At 40.7% G+C, this 21,388-nt stretch overlaps 1 protein-coding gene across 3 annotated transcripts in view; it reads left to right on the top strand.

The window, feature by feature from the left end:
• The first annotated feature begins 3,607 nt into the window (after window positions 1-3,607).
• The window catches only part of kdm6ba (lysine (K)-specific demethylase 6B, a), a 109,441-nt gene continuing 91,660 nt past the window's right edge, over window positions 3,608-21,388 (top strand). For all 3 annotated transcript variants that reach the window (XM_017682097.2, XM_017682095.2, XM_037544623.1), the window contains exons 1-2: window positions 3,608-4,257; window positions 14,248-14,468. The gene's annotated coding sequence lies outside the window, so the exon portion shown is untranslated. The remainder of the gene's footprint in view (window positions 4,258-14,247; window positions 14,469-21,388) is intronic.

Here is a 21,388-nt window from a genome sequence, read left to right as displayed (position 1 = left end):
TCAGAAGCAGAAAATGCAACCAACTTCTCAGATGGAACTTTGGAGGTGTGGAAAAATATCCCTGAAAATTTCCTAAAAACTGAAAGCAGGTCTCACTAAAGAATAAAAGCTGTACTAAAATATTTTATACTAAAATATTTTAGATTTTTTTTGTCGATGCTTTTGTGCAATTCTAAATTTTCTATTTTGTTTCCACTAATGCTGAACATTTTGGGCATTTTTGGGGGACATTAAATTAAATAAGGATTTTTTTTTAATTTTGCACAGTCCTATACATTTTACACATATTCAAAGTATGTTTTTAAACCTCTGTTTTATATAAGCTAAATGTATGTTTAAATACTAATTTAATTAAAGTAATCTGACAGAATGCTCAATAATTTGATGTATCTTATACACCCTTTTTTTTTTCCGGCGTTCACTTTTATAGTTTTGCAGAGGAGGCTAATGTAGCTACCGAGTAATGGAAGGTTAGCATTAGCAGCATGCTAACTGCAGGTCTAAATCATTACACAGTTGCGTCAAACTGTGTCAAGTTGTTAACATCTCTCAAACAGACTTGCTGGTCTGTGGTTTGTACGACTTTATCTGTGGTGAACTATGAATTTTACAGCCAGACCTTTTAGAGTCTCAGTAAGGAGTCCATAGAGCTTCTGCTGCTGTTTTACATCCCTATCTTATACACCCAGGGCACAGATAACAAGCAGGTCTTCATGACTTCTCATGAAAGAAGTATATTTACTGTAAACTGTAATCTCCAGAGTTAAAAAAAAACGCCAAATGTGATCAGCACAGTCTTTTGGCTCTGCCTGAGCTGGGTAAATCCCTGAAGTACAGAGTGTAGACATAGTGAAACTGAAAAAAGTGAATGTGATTAGTTGAAAATCATTTAAAAAGGACTTGACGGATGCTCTTAGAAATGTGACTCATTTTAGTTACACTTTGCTAATTTATAACTATGCTAATTAATTATGAATATCAGTAGAAGTCCATATGTACTGTACATTTATATACAGTAAAGCATACCAGTTATTTTCTGTTAATTTGATACTGCCATTGGCCCCCAAAAAATTGGACACCACTTAACCATGGGCAGACCTGATCTGTTTAAAATAAATGAACACACTTGGTTTGACTTTTTAAATATGGCACAAACATACTTTTTTCTTCTTTATATATTTTTATATATAACCTATTGTATAATTTTTATATTTTATCTTTATGTGTGTGTCTCTGTTATAGGTTGGACCGCTGCAGGACATCGGAGGGATATTAGATACATTAGAGTTCATACATTACATATCGCTGCTGTTGGAACAAAACCTCCTCTGTCCATTTTTGTCATTTTTGACATAATTTGAAAATGCTTGTTGTCCTGTACATTGTGTGTAAATTTCATGGAACTATGTTTTTCCTTCTCCTTTAAAGTTATTTTGGAGATGTGATGTTTTGATATTATAACTGATATTAGATTATATTGAACCCTTAATTATTAATATGCACTATATTTCCCAAAGTATTCAGTCACCCATCCATATCATTGAATTCAGGTGTTCCAATCACTTCCATGGCCACAGGTGTATAAAATCAAGCACCTAGGCCTGCAGACTGCTTCTACGAACATTAGTGAAAGAATGGGTCGCTCTCAGGAGCTCAGTGAATTACAGCGTGGTACGATGATAGGATGTCACCTATGCCATGTCAAGTCATGAAATTTCATCACTACTAAATATTCCACAGTCAACTGTCATTGGTATTATAACAAAGTTGAAGTGATCGGGAATGACAGCAACTCAGCCATGAAATGGTAGGCCATGTAAAACGACAGAGCAGGGTCAGCAGATCCTGAGGTGCAGAGTGCACAGAGGTCGCCAACTTTCTGCAGTCAATCACTACAGACCTCAAAACTTCATATGGCCTTCAAATTAGCTCAAGAACAGCGTAGAGAGCTTCATGGAATGGGTTTCCATGGCCGAGCAGCTGCCTCCAAGCCTTACATCACCAAGCGCAATGCAAAACGTTGAATGCAATGATGTAAAGTGCCACCACTAGAGCAGTGGAGACGTGTTCTCTGGAATGAAGAATCACGCTTCTCCATCTGACAATCCAATGGACGAGTCTGGGTTTGGCAGTTGCCAGGAGAACAGTACCTGTATGACTGCACTGTGCCAAGTGTACAGTTTGGTGGAGGGGGGATTATGGTGTAGGGTTGTTTTTCAGGAGTTGGGCTCAGCCCCTTAGTTCCAGTGAAAGGAATTCTTAATGCTTCAGCACCAAGAAATTTTGGACAATTTCATGCTCCCAACTTTGTGGGAATGGTTTGGGGACGGCCCCTTCCTGTTCCAATATGACGGTGCACCAGTGCACAAAGCAAGGTCCATAAACACATGGATGAGGGAGTTTGGTGTGGAAGAACTTGACTGGCCTGCACAGAGTCCTGACTTCAACCCAGTAGAACACCTTTGGGATGAATTAGAGAGGAGACTGCGAGCCAGGCCTTCTCGTCCAACATCAGTGTCTGACCTCACAAATGCTTCTGGAAGAGTGGTCAAAAATTCCCATAAAAAAACAATCCTAAATCCTAATCTTGTGGAAAGCCTTCCCAGAAGAACTGAAGCTGTTATAGCTGCAAAGGGCGGGCTGACATCATATTAAACCCTATGGATTAAGAATGGGATGTCACTCAAGTTAATTTGCGTGTGATGGAAGACAAGCGAATACTTTTGGAAATATCGTGTAACAGGAAGTCTATAAGTGGACCCCCAATTTTCCCACCAATTTTAGGTGTCTCCTGAGTGAGTGAGTGAGTGAGTGAGTGTGTGCGTGTGTGTGTGTGTGTGTGTGTGTATACACTTTTTTTTTTAACTTTTTAAGTTATGAAAATTAGGCATTGATTTAATGATGTCGTTATTTGTCATAACCCTCAGTTAATGGTTGTGTTTCATATTATGTAGCTAATACAGCTTCAGAAAGTCTCAACTCATAAAGGAGGTCCATTCACTGTAAACTGCAGCTGGAGAGAGAGAGAGAGAGATGCTGAAAGTTCTCTTCCACAGTTTTAGGCTCCACATAAGCTGAGGCCATAAAAAGGGGATAACTGAAAATAAATTAATGTGACGAGCTGAAACAGATTTTAAACACAAGTACTTGAAAGATGCTTTTCTGAATGCGAGTGGTTGGTCAGTATAGCGCTGGGCTACAGTAACTACTCTACTGTGTCAGATCTGAACGTTCAGAGAGCCAGAACAAAACCACAGGTTCTCCAACAGCGCTGAGCTGAAAAGTCAGAGCTTCCCGTCAGGAGAGAGGAAACTTTGCTGTAATTCTGCACACACACACACACACACACACACACACACAGTCACTACAGCTAACGGCCATGACAGCAGACCAGTAAATCAGCTCCTAATGCTTCATCACCAGCCGGTAATTTACGCTCCAGCAAGTGGAGAAACTTCAACGGCGCAGGATTTACTGCGTGTCACTGAGTGTTATTCCAGCTGCTTGGGAAAGAATGGAGCAATCCTGGAATTTTGGGAAGTCGGTGTGTTCGTGTGTGTGTGTGTGTGTCCTGGAGAAGAAGAGAGGCGGGGCAGCCCGAGAGCCGTCCACCGAAAATAACCTGCATGAGAGAGGGAGGAGGAAGCGGGGCTCTCCACTCTAACATCAAGGGGAGAGAGAGAGGGGAGAGAGTGCGATGCAATATGGATTTAAAACTGCGCAATTTCCAAACCTTCGCGCTAAACACGGCGAAGAAACGGAGCCATCGGTGTGGCTCGCGCTCAGTGGACCTGCAGGCGGGCGCGAGCTTCCAGCGGGCACGGATTTCTTCCTTCAGTAACTGCTGTGGACTCTGCGAAGAGGCACTGCAGCCCCGCGGAGCAGCGTGCGCAGATGATGTGGGCCCTTTTTGGAAAAGACTAGAAGAGGAAGAGGGAGGCTGTCTGTGGTCGCCGCTGTGCCACTGGTGATGTTTGTGGCCACGTTTTCACCGAGCACATCACCGAGCCCTGCGCTGCTGGTTTCATAAGCACAAATTTCATGCTGCGTGTGCAGTTCGTGTTTCACAGCGAGGCGTTCAAAATGCGCTACATCTGAACCAGGCTCGAGAAGAGTGACTTTAAACGCGGTCATGATTCAAGCTGCGGCGTCCGTTCAGAGAAGAAACTGCGCAGTTGCTTTCTTTGGAGCTTGTAGTATTTTTTACGATGACGAGAAGGAAGCCGCCTCCCAGCCCCAACCGTCGTGTATCAGCAGGTAAGACGATGACTTTCTCTACTTTAACAGTTAGTGTGGCGCTACGACAGGAGGCTTTTCATCTCCTCTCCGCCCGCTGAACGGAGGTGACATGTAGTCCAGCGCTGCGTGCGGCTGATAGATTATGCAGCGACATTTGAGTGGAAGATGAAGAGCGCGCGGATTAATAACCATAAATACCACAATTCCTTCCCTTTTCCGTTTAAGCGCCATCCACACGTGTTTTAGACGCCGTTTTTGCGCAACATCTATGTTCCTAAACGAAAGTGAGTAGGCTAGCCTAACTTACTAGTTAACGAGCAGTTGTGATATGAGTAGGTACTGAAGTTGACCTGCCCTGCCAGTAATATGGAAACTGATGAGATCATAGTTACTCTGAACTGGAAGCGAGTGGGAGTTTGCGATGTTGCAATCTCTCTCTCTCTACCTCTCTCTCTCTGTCTCTCTGTCTCAGCTCACATTAACAGCACACTGTCCTTCGTGGTGGCCTAAGCACAGCTGTTTTAAGAGCACCCAGCGCGCCGCTTTAGTGTTAGAAAAGCGCTTCTGAGCCCTCCGTGTGCTGTTATTATATAAATAATTAAATGTTAGGTAATAGCGGCCATTGAATGAAAGTCGGGCCTGCTCGTGTTCTTCACTGCGCGGCGCATTTTCCTCCCCATATGTCATGTGGTGAAGTGGCGGGTTCGGAGATTTTCCAGGAAGAACATTTGAATTTTTTTTTCTGAGCCATGTTTTTCTCTTCCTCTCTTCTCCTTGCTGTACGACACCGCCCCCTTTTTTTCCCTCCACTCAGTACCCCTCTGCGCCGTCAGGGGGCGCCTCGTCACCACAAGACTCTCCTCCTGTGCCCAGCCTTTCAGCTCAGTCTTAAAGACTTTACACTGATGCGGTTAGAATCCTCTCTGCTAAACCATCGATCAGTGCATTGATGAATTTCGTCTCATTTTGCTTCTATGGAATAAAAACAGTTCCCCATTTTCAGCGTGTTCTTTACCGAGCCTCTCTTAAGGCCCCGGTGCCACTGCAAAAACGCATTCCCTCCGAAACACTGGGCCTTGTTCACAGTCTTCCTCATTTTTAAAAAAATGTGTTTTGAAGAAAGATCCTAAGGAAACGTCTACGACTCATGACGTATTGTGAAATCACAGAATTGTTAGCACCTCTGTGCTCGTGAATGTTTGTAGATGCTGTTCTTACCTAAGAACAAGTCCCAAATAAAACATTGGTGAATGATAGAATCTTTGTGAAAACTGCATAAGTGGGTTTAAAGAAGAAATTTCTTCTTAAGAACGGTTGGTGAATGAGGCCCACTGTGCATTTTCTTGAAAAATACATTGTATTTTAGAGGCAACACAAAATCATTGGGAGGGAAAGGCATTCCTTTTTTAAACCACCTTCCTTAGAGGCTCCATACTTCTTTTTAGTGTGGAGCTACATTTTTAATTTATTATGCAAAAGATCTTTTTTTTCCAACAAAGGACTCTACATGCCTCATTTAGCGCCAATAATTAATGTCCCAATTAATACAGTCCAGTTTATCTGGTTGTCCAGTCATGAGCTGTAATCTGTTGTTTGTGCACTGATAAGTCACATGTACACTCACAATCCACTGTATTACAAACATCTACAGTGCTCTAAAAAGTATTTGCCCCTTCCCAATTCCCAATCCCAATTCCTAAAACCTCTTTTTTATAAATTTATCACATCTGAGTGTTTTTACTGAAGGAAAAATGCTGTTCAGCCCTGTCTGGCCCTAGGTGAAAAGTTAATTGTCCCCTTAGCTACTAAATCATCCAATTCAACTGACAGTTGGGTTCAACTTCTTTAGCCACACCCATTCACAATAACTGCCAGACCTATTGAATCTGAACATCATGTAAATAGAACCTGTCTGGCAATGTGAAGCAGGCTAACAGGTCTCAAAAGCATCATATGATGCCATGTTGTAAAGAGATTCAAATACAGTTACAAAACAAAGTAACTGAAATCTAGCAGTCTGGAAAGGGTTACAAAGTAATCCATTCCAGCACACCACAGTGAGAGCCATTATCCGCAAATGGACAAAACTTGGAACAGTGGTGAACTTTCCCAGAAGTTGCTGGCATATCAAAATTTCATCCCAGACATCAGAAAAAAAACTAAACAAAAAATAAAGGAAGAAGATCTGAAAACCTGCATCTCATATTTGCAAAAAAACTTCTAGATGACCTGCAAGAGTTTCAGAGTAATGTTCTGTGGACTGATAAGTCAAATGTGGGGAAGACAAGGGGCCTGTTACATCTGGTGTATTTCACCATAAGAAAAACAACATGGTGGTGGTAGTGTGATGGTCTGAGGCTGCTTTGTTTCTGCAGGACCTAGACAACCTGGCTTATTTGAAGGAACCATGAATTCTGCTCATGAATTCTGAAGGAGAATGGTGCCAGTCAGTTTGTGACATAAAGCTCAAGTACAGTTGGGTTATGCAGCAGGACAACGGTCTGAAACACACAAGCATGTCCGCCTCTAAATGTCTCAGAAGAAACAACATTAAGGAGTGGCCGTGACAAAGTCCTGACTTGAATCCCATTGAGATGCTGTAGCAAGACCTTTAACGGGCAGTTAATGCTCAAAAAACCCACCAGTGTAGCCAGATTAAACAATTCTGCAAAGAAGAGTGTGCCAAAATTCTTCCACATGTAAAAGACTCATCGTAAGTTATGTGATTACAGCTGTTACTGCCAAGGGTGGCACAGCAATTTAGGTTTAGAGAAGCAATTTTTCACATGGGTGATGTAGATTTTGGAATAAATCTATAGATTCAATAAATAATTTAAAAGCTGCATTTTGTGTTTACTCATTTTATCTTTATCTTTATCTTAAAATTAGTTGGATGATGTGAAACAGTTAAATGTGTCAATTTAGCAAAAACACAATAAATTGGGTGAGGGGAAAATACTTTTTGACAGCACTGTACCTCATAGGACCTCTACAGCAGATGTACAATAATTCTCTCTGTCCTCAAAGCAGACTGTAGGCAGAGTAAGAGGGTATGTATACATCAAATCAAATCACGTTTATTGTCACGTCACATTTACACAGGTGGAGAGTGAGTGAAAATCATAGGTGCATAACCCCCTTATAGAATTTAAATCCAAAAAATATATAAATATCTAAGATGAAAAAGAAATACACCGACTCCGAATATACACATATACACAATGTACATTAATGTTGCGCTATTCCAATATACAGTTGTACAGTAATAAGTTAAAAAAATCTATGAAATGTGCTGCTGTACATATTCCGTATGTGCAGTTAGTCTGAGGTAGATAATACATGAGATGTGGGTACACAGGGGATAGAATACTGATATAGAAATCTCCCGGATTGTACAGAATATGGATAGAAGATGTACAAGATGTCAATCTATATGTGTAAGTACAGATTTGCTAGATTGAAGGTGCAGAGGATCAGAGTGAGTCTGATGAGATGTGGATAAGGTGGTCATTGTCTATTGAGATGATGACTCAGAGGTACAGTGATACACCAGCACTACTGGCTGTTCAGCAGCCTGATGGCCCGGGGAAGAAATTGTCTTGGAACCGGCTGGTTCTGGACTTTATGCTTCTGTACCTCCTCCTGCTGGGCAGCTGTGAGAACAGACAATGGCTTGAGTGGGTGGAGTCCTTTAGAATCGTCCTGGTCTTCCTCAGGCAGTTTCAGATCTGGACCCTGGTGATGTGCTGGGCTGTCCACACCACCCTCTGCAGAGCTTTCCGCTCAACGGCAGTGCAGTTTCCATACCAAGTGGTGATGGAGCCTGTTAGAAAGCTTTTCATGTACATGTGTAGAATGTTCTGAGGATGCCAGGGTTCATAGCAAACCTCCTCAGCCGCCCGAGGTGGAAGAGGTACTGTTGTGCCTTCTTTGCCACCCGTGTGGTGTGTTCACTCCATGTCAGTTCCTCTGAGATGTAAACACATGCACTGATCTGTAGTCATGCAAACTCTGTCATCATTGATCATCATCATTGGTCAGTGTCTGTCTGTAGGACCGCTGATGTGAACCATTCTGAACATGACAGTGACTGTACCCTGTTGGAAAAAACAGCATATACCAGCAAATATTTCATCCTGGTGTAAGCTGGTCTCATTCTGGTTTAATTGGTCACCCCAGTGTGATCATGCTGGATGTCTGGCATACCAACATCAAAACACAACATTGTTCGGTTTGCTGGTTATGGCGGGGTATACAAATTTAGAATCTTAATGGTATCGACAGAATTACTGACTTTGTGTAGCAGAATAGTCATCAGCATCTGTGAGCAAATAAGCATCCTGGTTCCTAAATCTCAGCCCCTGGTTGGCTGTTTAAACTACATTCCACATCACTACACGTCGCACATTTTTAATGATTGCCTTTTGAAAAGGTGATACCCATGAATGATACCAAGCATTAGCAGTCAGGGCTGAAGTAGGGCTTGTTTTCTGACGAGGAGTTGGATGATGCAGAACCACCCCAAATTCTATACACGTACACACACTCTGATGTCCACCTTGATGCAAAGCAATTGCAATTGGATTAAGATTTCATTAAATGACCCTTATTAGTCCCGCAATGGGGGAACTTTCACTTCTGCATTTAACCCATCTGTGCTGTGAAACACCACATACACACTAGTGTGTGTGCGTTCACTAGGGCGCAGCGAGCACACTTGCCTGCAGCAGTGGGCAGCCCTATCCTCAGCGCCTGGGGAGCAGTTAGGCTTTAGGTGCCTTTCTCAAGGGCACTACTATCGAATTGGGATTCACATAAACACAGTCAACACTGCAGCACCCTTTACTATAAAGCATGTTCCACTCACCACAGACAGAGCTTCTGCCCAGAGACGACAAAATGTTAAGAGAAAAAGTAAAACCAGGCAGCTGAGATGTGCAAAGAGGTAAAATTACACAGCAAACTTAAAAACCTACATATAATTATCGTATGCTCGCCACAGCAGGCATGAGCTATGATTATAGTCCATTTGATGCAGTGAAGTACCGTTAGATGTTTTTGTTTTTGACATTTTCACAAAGCCCATTTCAGCTTTTGAAGCAATATAGGGCTTGAAAATAGACGTTATGCAACACTGCATTATGGGATTGTTCCACTACATTGACAGGGTTCATTCTTGGTTTACATGTTAGACGTACTCACACAGCAAGAGCTTAAAGAAATTGCAGTTTTATTGTGGTCTTTCAGGCTTGTCAGGCTTCATATTGAACTAAATTAAATCATCATTGTATCTTCACCAGCTCCAGAGGGATGTCAAACTCTATAATGATAAATTAAGCCTTGTTGGTGGTTTTGAAGAGTTTGTTAACTACTTCCAAACGTGACAGAGCCACTAAATGATATTGAAAGTTTCCTGTCATTACATCTGTAGGCACACTCACACACACACACACATTTTCTAAGCTGCTTATCGTTCTGGGTCGAGTCTATGTGAATAGAGTATATTAAGAGCTCGTCATTTATCTCTATTCTCGCTGCGATGCTTTGAATGTGCTGCATCTGAATAGCTGATTAAACCTTCCTTTTTGGTCTGTTTTCATTGATTTTGACCAGTTCTGTGATCTGTTAGCCATGTAGATGCTAGTCATATCTGTAAATCTATTTAGTCAGATCAGAAGCTATAGATCAGGCAAAATCAAGAAAAGCAGGTAAAAAGTTAGTGTTTTTAACTATTCTGAACCAGCCAGGACTAGCGAACCCTGCCGTAGTGGCAGATCACCTGTAAAACATTACAGGTCCTTTAATGCTGTGTTTGCGCGCTGTCAGAAACTGGGAAATGCCAGTTTTGCTGCAGAGCTTGCAGTCGATGTGTAAAAAAATATACCTGCTGTGCTTCTGCAAAGATGTGTGCTTTTTAACAAGTAATTAGCAAGTAATAACCTTCTCTCTGGAACTGTACGCTTTCTCTGATGGGTGTGTCTATGAACGAGCACCAGAGTGGAGATTGGGTCTATACTAGGTATTTACTAGTTGGTCTAACCATCTAACCAAATAATGATTATTACTGTTATTATTGGTAGTATCATTGTTGCTATTATTTTTATTTATTTAGTTAGTAGTAGTAGTAGTAGTAGTAGTAGTAGTAGTAGTAGTAGTAGTAGTAGTACTAGTACTAGTACTAGTAGTAGTAGTAGTATAGCAGCAACTAAAGTGTTCTTCATTGGGTACCAAGTGCTACCACACACTCTAGTAGCTTCTTCAGTATAGAAGCAGGTTTTAGTGGTTCTCTCCTTCAGCCTCTCATGTGTGCTTTTACCTCTTCACTCATCCTCAGTCCCATTTTGCACCCTGTATTTTGAGTGTAAAAAACAGTGCTTGCTAATGTAACAAAGACAGCTCGCTATTCCAGGCCTATTGAGTTTAAGTTAGCTCCATGCCTGTTGGATGGGTTTTACCAGCTGATTTGTTCTTCTTCATCATGCTCAACAGCCTCCTGGTGCATCAGGCTTGAAACGATCGGCCGATCTCAAGCCAGAACGCTGTCAATGCAAATGTACAGTGCTCTTTTATAAATGATATTGTTACCGCGTGAACCGCGTGACGGATTTGACTGTTTATTCGTTTGGTAAATGTGTATCTGTGTTGCTGTACAGCTGCAGAAACGCCGTGGGAGCTGTAGGAGTCTGAAACTGACCCAAATGTGTCCAAACGCTAAAAAACAGTCTATTTATTAAATGGTAGTGTTTTAACAAAGTAGTCACAACAAAGACGCCCCACAGTTTCTACCCGCACTGTGCTTTAACACTAGATGTGTGGGGCAAACGGCGAATCTGGCAGCCCTGAGTGGCAGGTGGCTGCTCTGTCCCACACAGAGGGAAACACAATTAACGTGACGCGTCTCGCAATGTAAAAGTGCGCGCACTCGCTCTGCGCGCGCCCTCACTATCCTACGCTGACGACCGCTGGAGCGGCTGCAGGCGGTGCGGTTTAGTCTATAACGCCATTTGGTCGAGTTTAGAATAGTTATTTCAGCTGTTTGTGCTCGTGGTTTGTTCATCTCGGGCGGCGCTGTTTGGTTGAATGTTTTTGGACTTATCATGGAATCCACGGTCCGACAAAACTCATCCTGAGAGAACATTATGCCGGTGTACCGCCCACCCCTCGCTCTTAGTTACCAGACATTCTCCCGACCCTCTCAACTACCCACTCCGACACTCCAACAGTTCCCTGCTGGGAAAAAATCAAAGAAGCCATTGAGTTCCTGTTGGCTCTTTGTAGTCTCCAACAGTTAGTAATGATATTTTGATATTTTTCTGATGGGTTGATATCACAGTTTAAAGGGGTATAATGGTTTAACGGGTGTTCTGGAACTAATTCCATTTGAGTCCAGTCTGGCTGGTGAGTATATGGTGAAGGGCTCGTATCATATGTTGTATTATTATTTTTCTTCGCTGAGGATAACTTTTAACATTTTTGTAGGTTTATGCAAACATAGTCATCATTTATTTTATATGACTATTTTAAACTTCTGTATAACTCTTAGAATTAAACAGGCTGTTTGTGTTACCGTGCCTTTAAAACTGCTATATGTAAGTAGACTCTGTTCTGATTGGCTGTCCTTTGTGCCTCATTCGAACACAGACTGGGTTTGCATACCGTCCTTATGAGCAAGGCTGGACTGCAGTAGACTGAATGGGGCTGGCAGGCCTGTATGTAAATGTGTTGGTTTTCCTGTATGTAAATAGGGTGTTGGTAACATCACAAACCAATTCAAAATGGGCTGTTTTGTCAGCGTATTTTCCATATATGAACTATATGGACAAGAGAGAGAATGGTATGTTTTAAAACCTTAACACTTAACATGGTGCATCCAACTCTTTTATTTAAAAAATGAGTTTTCTTATGATATGGACTTTTCAGGCGCTACTGTTTTGAACTCACACACTACATTTTTACGTTACATGCTGTAAAAACTGTGGTATCCATAGGAACAGGGTCTTTCATGTATTCGGTTTCTCTCCTCAGGGCAGTTGATCTCGGACATGGGGTGAATGTCCCTTTGACTAAATGCCAAGTTAATCTATTTATTAAACTCAACTCTTTTCTGACCTTCTGCTATCTGGCCTTCATAAATGTTTGTGTTAATGCTGGTCACAGTATTAGCAGGTCTCATATTCAAACATTCCGCGCAAACCTAAACATTTTAGATAACTATAAGTATATGAACAGCTTTATGTTGTGTGACGAGAACTGATCCAGGATAAGACTAAGAGGGGTGAACTGATATGAACCGTATGTACTGCAGTTTGCATCATACCCAGCCGCAGCTCCAGTCTATGACCATGTTCCTACATTGGGGTTACAGTATTAAATTATATTTATCATATGTTGTAATTAATTACAGTGCTGTACAAACAGACACCACACACTGTTCATTTCTATTCAAAATGGCTATTAAGTACATTAAGTCCAGGAGATTCAATCTAAAATAATACACTTGCACAATGAAGGGGAAATAAGTGAAAACCACTGGAGTCTTCAAAACCACAGTACAAAAAATGATTAAATGATTCAGAGAAATTGTGACTGCTATAAGCTGTGGAAGACCTGGTAGAGCAAAACTGTCACCATCAGAGAAACAGTACTTTCATCTTTAAGAGAGAGGAGAAAATCGACATCTACTCTTGCTTCACATCTGAAAAAAATCAGTTCAAAATTCTGTCCATCCTTTGTCTGTTAGATGACTGAAAGGATGTTTAGCTGTTGAAGCCCTTACTGAGAAAAGAAAATAGAAAAAAAAATGTAAAAATCTTACAAAGAAGCAGCTTTGTTCTCAGAACAATGGACTGACCACCCCAGAGTCCAGACCTCAACATCACTGAATGTGTTTAGGATTTCTTGGCTTTCGAGATTCAGGAAATCCAACAAACTTCTACAACCGAATTTGGGAGTTGTGGAAAAATGTCCCTGCAGATTTTTCTTTGAACAACCAAAAGCAAGTTTTCTGAGTGTAATGTGTAATAAAAACAAAATTTTGACACACAAAACTTTTGAAATCATTTTTACTTGTCAAGTTTCTCTGTTATTTTCTGAAACATTATTAAGTACATATCACATATTGCTCGGTTTTTCAGCACAATTACAAAGAGAGCATAATTGGTTCTGTTTATTTGGAGTTAGTGTAGTATACATAAAACATTAAATAGAAATGATTGAGTATTTTCTTTAATATGGTACTGCTGGTTCTTTTTTGTCTGTTCCAACTTATTAAACCTCATTAAAACAAAAAATGTAATACTTAATGTCTCAAAGTGTTGCAAAATTATGTTGTAGACCATTTTTAAAAAGTTTAACTTTTTCATGATATCAGTGTTGATACTGTGTTTTCCATTAATATCAGCTGTTATTCTTCTCAAGGACTCTTTATATCTGAAATTAGTTAAGACTGGATGTACAGCATTTTTAAATGAAGCTCATTTTTTGAAAATATTAATCTTAGTGTATGGTTATCCCTATATAGTAAAATTTAAACAACAGTAAATGGTAAGTTGTCATATTTAAGCCTATGTCACTTGCTTTGAACAAAACTCGAAGACTCAGCATCCACCAGATGGCGCCACTTGCGCTGATAAGGTACAGATAATTACCCCTCTGTTCTTCAGAGTAGAACGTGGCCAGTTTGCAACATTCAGAGCTTTCATGTATGTATTAAGAGATAAAAACATGTTTCTCATTCTCATTGTATTTGTTTATATAAGTTGAAAGCCTATACTCCTCTTCATGAGTTCTACATAAAAACAAAGGTCCAAAAATAGTGTTCATGTTATGGTAAACCCATATAACCCATATAAAATATCTACTTCTGCTACTTAGGTGATTTGAAATTCCAGTTAAATTTTTAGAATAGTTTTTCCAGAGATACAGTAAAGTAAGAAAAGTTTCAGCCTTTTCTATCATAACAAAGAGATTCATCTCATGACACTAATTTAACATTCATTCTTTCCACAGTGGACGGTTGTCCAGCATGGTTAAAATTCGGCAGGCCAACATGAGAGTTATTCTGGATGGAAAGCCAGACACCATCTGAAGGAAGACTGTGTTACTCAGTCACTCGGCCAAAGGGATGAAAGTTTTCAGGAAAAGAAGGAAGAACAGAATTGGATGATGCTGCAGCTCAGTCAGGATGGCATTATCTGTGTGCTGGAGTTCACCAAGCAGCTGTCCGGAAGGTACTCTTTACGTCACAACTGTTTTAGTTGTTTTTGCCATTGAAGTTTTTTGCCAAGTCATAGAGTACAGTAGCATGTTCCTACATTCTTTCAAAAGGTTGCCAAAGGTGTGTGTGTGTGTGTGTGTGTGTGTGTGTGTGTGTGTGTGTGTGTGTGTGTGTGTGTTTTCAGCTGTTAAAGTACAAGCCTAAAGTGGTCAGACTAATTGATTAGTTACCTATCTATAAACACTTACTAGCTCCCAACTCATGGCAGACACAGCTCACATAAACAAGCATTGCTCACTGCTACACTCCGAATGCTTCAGAGAACTGGTCAGATGTTAGGCCTTCATGAGACCCTTGACATTGTCCCCTTACCCCTGCTTTCCTTTATTTACCTGTATTTGCCTCCCAACCGATGAAAACACCAAATTCACATTTTGTTGCGATATAAACATATCATTTTTAAAACAGCTGCAGAAAGGTAGCTTAAATAAATACGAGCAGGTGATTACATAATAATTATGAAAAGCTTAGCAATGATAGGCACTGGTGAATTTTCTTATTAGTAAATCTAGATTTGATTATGATTCTTTAGAAAACAATTCCATGCATCAGAAAATCTTTATGGCAGGCCTAAAAGCAGAAACCATAAAATACGAAATGACATAAGATCACATATAGACATGAATCTCATCTGCATAGTCCTTTTTTCAGACATTCAGTAGTCTCTGCATTAGTATGTAACTGGTTTCAGCATTTCTACAAGAGATACTTATTCATGTTTATTTAGTGCTGAATTATTCTGAATTATTGTTAAAATTAACTTAAACTTACACTAAATATAGACATGTGAGGGAACCATTTCTACAGTGGTGGAATATAGACCATGGAAAATAATGCACCAGCCTTCATAGGTTTTATCTATATCTGCGTTTGAAAATAGCCAGAGAATATATTTTTCGCCAAAAAATGGCTACATACTTTGTTGTATATTACCGTAATCATTTGTAACTCCTCCTTTCATTGCCAGCTTCACATCAGTCCATTGCAGTGCTTCAGTGCATTTGTACAACTTGACTGCTAATAGATAAATAGATTTGGCTCATATTTCTCTGTGCCCATTCCTGCTTGGTTGTTAGAAATCTGATAAATTTGGCTTGATGTGTCCATTGTGTGGAGTGTGCATGGGAGTTCGCCCAACCAGTCCACATGTGTTTTGTGGATTTGAAGAAGGCTTTCGAACACGTCCCTCAGGGGATCCTGTCGGGGGTGCTCCGAGAGTACGGGGTGAGGGGCTCGTTGTTACGGGCCTTTTAGTCCCTGTACAAACAGAGCAGGAGCTTGGTTCGTATAGCCGGCAGTAAGTCAGATTGGTTTCCAGTTAGGGTTGGACTCCGCCAGGGCTGTCCACTGTCACCAATTCTGTTCATAACTTTTATGGACAGAATTTCTCGGAACAGCCAAGTGGCGGAGGGTGTCTGGTATGGTGGCCTCAGGATTTCACGTCTGCTTTTTTGCGGATGATGTGGTCCTGTTGGCATCATCAGGCTGGGACCTCCAGCTTTCTCTGGACCAGTTTGCAGCCGAGTGTGAAGCAGCTGGGATGAAAATCAGCACTTCTAAATCAGACCATGGTCCTCAGTCGGAAAAGGTCCAGGTTGGGATTGAATTCAGGTCAAGAGTGAATGCTCTGTCCAGGTCGGGAGTGAATTCTTGCCCCAAGTGGAGGAGTTTAAATATCTTGGGATTTTGTTCACGAGTAAAGGAAGGATGGAGCGAGAGGTTGACAGGCGGATTGGTGCAGCATCTGCAGTAATGCGGAACCTATACTGGTCCGTCATGGTGAAGAGAGAGCTGAGCCAGAAGGCAAATCTACGTTCTGACTCTCACCTATGGTCACGAGCTTTGGGTAGTGACCGAAAGAACGAGATTAGGGATACAAGCAGCCGAAATGAACTTTCTCCGCAGGCTTGCCGGACTGTCCCTTGGAGATAGGGTGAGAAGCTCGGCGATTCGGGAGAGGCTCAGAGTAGAGCCACTGCTCTTCCACGTTGAGAGAAGTCAGTTGAGGTGGTTCGGGCATCTGGTAAGGATGGCCTCTGGACGCTTCCCTAGGGAGGTGTTCCAGACATGACCGACGGGGAGGAGACCCCAGGGAAGACCCAGGACACGTTGGAGGGATTATATCTTTCGACTGTCTTGGGAACGCGTCGGTATCCCTCTGGAAGAGCTGTAGGAGGTGGCAGGGGAGAGGGTGGCCTGGGCTTTTTTGCTTAGGCTGCTGCCCCTGCGACCTGGATAAGTGGATGTTGATTGATGGATGGATGGATGGTGTCCATTGTGTTTTTGTCTACACAATCTATCAATGCAGAACGGACATTTCAATTCAGAAATGTCCTCTTCTTCAACCTCCACACCTGTGCTCTCTCTCGTCACACGCAGCCTTTATAGCATGTGTGCGTCTTTGATTTAGAGCCAGTGAACACAAGGAAGACACCTTGTGTAGCAGCACTGCTATTAAAAGTGGACTGGTGAAGCAGGGTCCTACGCTCTGTGAAACAAACTTCTGTATGCACACCTGCTCCTGCACAGACACCATTTTGGCCAGAAGTTGGGTTTTTTTGTGACGTGTCTTTTTCATTTAGATCATTTCAAAATGCAGCTGGTGAGGTACACATAATATATGACAATGTTTTTTCATTTGTCAGAAATTTGTGGCAACAAGAGCACTTTCTTACATTTGGCTCTGTTAGTGCCAGAACTTATATTTAGCTGATCACAGTTTAGGATCCAGATCCATTTCTCACGTTCTTGATAAAATATATAATGCTTCCTTCTAGAATGCATGAAGATCGCTGATGCCTGTTCTAACAATCGAAATCATTTTGTACTTCAAGAATGATAAGAGTATCTATAAAGAGTCAGTCCATCATGAAAATAATATATATTCTTAATAGTAGTGAACTGAGATTTACTATTTCTTATTGTCCTCTTTTGTTTGATGTGCAACCCAGTGTTCACACCTGTCAGAATGGACTTTGATTAGTCTATACTAATCAATGTTGCTGTGAAATCATCCTAAAGCAGGTTTTCCGACCCAAGCTTTGTAGTATTTATGTAGTATGTTTTTTGTTGTTTTTCTTCTCAAACACACCTGATCCAATCAGCTAATTAACCAGCCCTTCCAGCGTTGAAGTAGGTCAGTTAGAGCCAGAAAATACCAAAGTGTCTGCCAGGATTGGTAAACATTTTTGTGTTCTCCGTTCCCAGCTTTATATTTGAGAGCCACAGGAAAACAGAGTGAGTGAATAAAGGAGAACATGTGATTGAGAGTTTGCTCATCATTAAGGCTGCCGCTAACAATTAAGTCTATAATCAGTCAGCTATCATTTAATTAAGTGACTGATTTGAACATTATGCCTGATGTTTTCTTTACAATGGAGGCTCTAAGGGAACTGTAGCTTTTCCACTTTGCTATTACTCATGTTAGTTTCTTGCTCGTTCATTTATCCATAGTTTCCCCGTGAACGTGTACACCGTAGTCTGCCAAGTACTGAAGGTACACCTTCCATTTAAGTGCTGTATTTAAATGTAAGAATTACAGTCATGGTTTCTGTGACAACAGCATACAAGTAGCTGAGCTTCAGTCTGCACTAATATGGCTGATCTGAAGCATCAAACTAGGAAAATGCGCATTAAAGGCATTAAAGAGGTCAGTGGCATTAATAAATAAGTAATTGATGTTTTCGAGAACTAATTGATTTTGTCAACTAAATGCTGTAGCCCTTTTCATGATGCAGGCCTGGATAATTAATTCTATTAAGACTGACTGAATTGTAGGCATACTGAAGTGTGCATTTTGCAGAATGGTCAGCATAGTCCAGAGAGTTCTGCGGTAGATTGAATCCTGTGTAGATTGGATTTGGAGGCATGATGAGATGTCTGTGGAAAGAAATAATTTTGTGAGAGAGAGGGAGAGAGTTATAGTCATGTTTCTGGTAAGTTCATGGCATCACCCATCTATAAATACAGATATCAATCACTGTGACAGCCTGCCAGTTATGCTCCTTCTTAACGCCAGCTAGGTGTCACCTTCACATGTAAACACACTCAAGTGTGTGTGCTTTGAATGTGTACTACATAAAAAATCTACATGTGAACTAGGTAAAGTTAGATCACATGTGAAATGTATTTTTTCTTGGGTTGCTAGAACAGTTCTAATGAATTAATGAATTATTTTTATTAGCTTGTGTAACAGCAGTGCCCTTTGTTGTAAATATATGAGTGAAAAACTCATCTTCATCAGAATATTTCCTTTACTTTAATAACTTAATTTTTATGTGTGGGTCCACATAAACATAAAAATCTTAGAATTTCCATTACAGTTTCCAGTTTTCATCAATACATCATTACTTGTGGATCTTTCTACCACATTGGTTCAAAGTTAGAGATGAAAACACATTTTGGACTTTTAATTGACTTGGACTTCAGACTAAAATCCTTTTATTGATTTTTAACTAATTTTGAGCATAACTCAAAAAATGCTAGCCAGTACATCACAAGCAAGCACAGCTCTGGACAGTTGTACACACACACAATTTTTATTTGAAAAAATACTGAATTGCTAAAATGTGTGTTTCTTTAGTGAATATTTGTTAGACACTGGTTTTCATGTTTTGGGACACATTTACTGTAAAATAATGGGATCTAACTGCTCAAAATGTTGCCATGAGGGACAGGGATGCAGTCTCACTTCCTGCTCTTAAATGCAGGGGCATGGATTATATATGACTCTGCCTATAGATTAAAACTCTGTTGTAGTAGTGAATAAAAACATGAGCCAGTTTTTTTAACTTTAAAAGAAGTCAAAAAGAAAAAGGAGTATTATTTTCAGTTTGTCTCAAACTCTAATCCCTGATATCCACTTCTGAATCTCCCAAGAGAAGGTGCCCCATAAATTAACATTTGATGACATAATCCTTGTAAAAGTGTGAATACTTAGTTGATTTTTTTACTTTTTAAACCATGAAACTGCAGTTGCAATTAATGTGGTGGAATAAATCCTAAACACTGCATAGTGGCATATTTGTATGATAGAAATGTGTGTGTTTTACATAAACAGAAACAAACTTGATTTTCCATAAACATTTGGATGTTTAAAAAGTTATTTTAGCTGTCTGCCGCAGCGTATTGGAGTTGAACTTAAATAACTGAACTTTTTATGAAGAGATAAGACACGGTTAACTTGTATCTGTTGATGAGCAGAGTATGGAAAAGGAACAGCTCATGATTCAAAGCATACTACGTCATCTATCACACATGGTGGAGGTAGCGTTATGATGTCATGTATGGCTACCAAACCTTCGTCAGACAGCTCCTCTGCACCCTAAATGTTTAATTATAAATCATTGCCTTTGCTTTAATTTTTGTCACTGCGTTTCTTCATTGAGTAATGCTGGAAATGCAGCAACAGCACACAGCTCTATTGAGCTGAATTGAAAGAGCTGCAGGACAAAGAGCTGTTAGCTGAGTCAGCCGTAGGAGGCTGTGGGAGGAGAGGAGGAGGAACAGGAAGAGAGGAGGAAGATTGTCCCTCACACCACTCCTGCTCACAGCGAGGAGAGAGAACATTACGTCACTGAGGGAGGAGAGTGGAGGGTAGGGAAGGAACAGAGGAAGGATGGATTCATCCACTTAGCCCACCTGCTCTGCGTGTGTGTGTGTGTGTGTGTGTGAGAGAGAGAAAGAGAGAGAAGAGAGAGACAGAAGCAAACCCTCATTGGTGAAACAAGAGCGTGCTTGAGATCTGCAATAAAAGCACACGGTGCAGTCAGAGTTACAGGGGAGAAACATGTATGACTAACAGTGTGAATCTACAGTGCAAGGTGGGTTATATAAGACAGTTTGTGGGGCAGTGTGGGTCGACTCAGTGACTTAATGCTAAACATTTGAAGCACCTAAATGGTTGCAGAAAATGTTATTGGCTTCATGGCTTCATTCACTTTATTGGTCACATTATAAAACTGTGTTAAGGTAATTAGTTTCCTGAAAGCAGCCGTTCAGTGAAAAATCTAATTTACACAAACTTTCCCTTTTATATAATATTGATCAGTCAAGACATGGCTTGGTGCCTGAAGTTTGTTCCTTTAGTTTTACACTAGAGCTATAAACCCTAATGTAGCTAATGAGTAATGGAAGCTTCTAACCAGCAATCTAGCACAGCTTTACATCTTCCTAGGTGAGCAAGCTAGCCAACATATACGAAAGTAGTTTATTGTGTTGAAATATTATTTTTTTTATGTGGCAGTTGTGCACTATTTTTAACCGCAGTTGCGCTGTCCAGGTGTGCTGTCCATTTTGTCTCGGCATGACTGTCTTTGTGGAGAGGTGTGTTTTCACAGCAGGGGGTTCTCACCCCTCACCTTTCACCCCTTATTGCTCACTAGCAGCTCAACACAGTCACAGCTTTCAACGAGAGAGAGCCAACAGTCTCCTTGTTAATCTCCTGACTGAGGGGAACAAACATTTTTTTTTATTATATTAATATATATATATATAATATAAAATATTGTTATTGATTTCAATTTCACCATCAGAGTGGCCACTGGATGGCCTACTGAAAGAGGTCAGATCATCCCACGTATCTTAAGCTATGCTGAGAAATGTAAATTAGACTTGCTTATGCATGTCTGAATGTAAGCTTCAGTGACTCGTTAACCATATTAGCCTTGTAGCTCCGGTGCAAAGAAAATAATAAAAAAAAAAAAATCTAAAAAGGGATCTCCTTAACATCTCTATAGTTTCTCTTAGATAAGAATGAGATCAGGTGGAAATACACAGGAGACTTTGCTGAAGTCTCCTGCTGCTCAAATATTTCTCCTGAGAAAAAGACCCCAAATGTGTCTCCTCTTGAATATTACTAGAGATCTCAATAAA

This window comes from Pygocentrus nattereri, chromosome 2 (assembly GCF_015220715.1).
Source record: "Pygocentrus nattereri isolate fPygNat1 chromosome 2, fPygNat1.pri, whole genome shotgun sequence".
Taxonomy (NCBI): Eukaryota; Metazoa; Chordata; class Actinopteri; order Characiformes; family Serrasalmidae; genus Pygocentrus; species Pygocentrus nattereri.
This window is presented reverse-complemented; position numbering and strand designations above follow the sequence as displayed.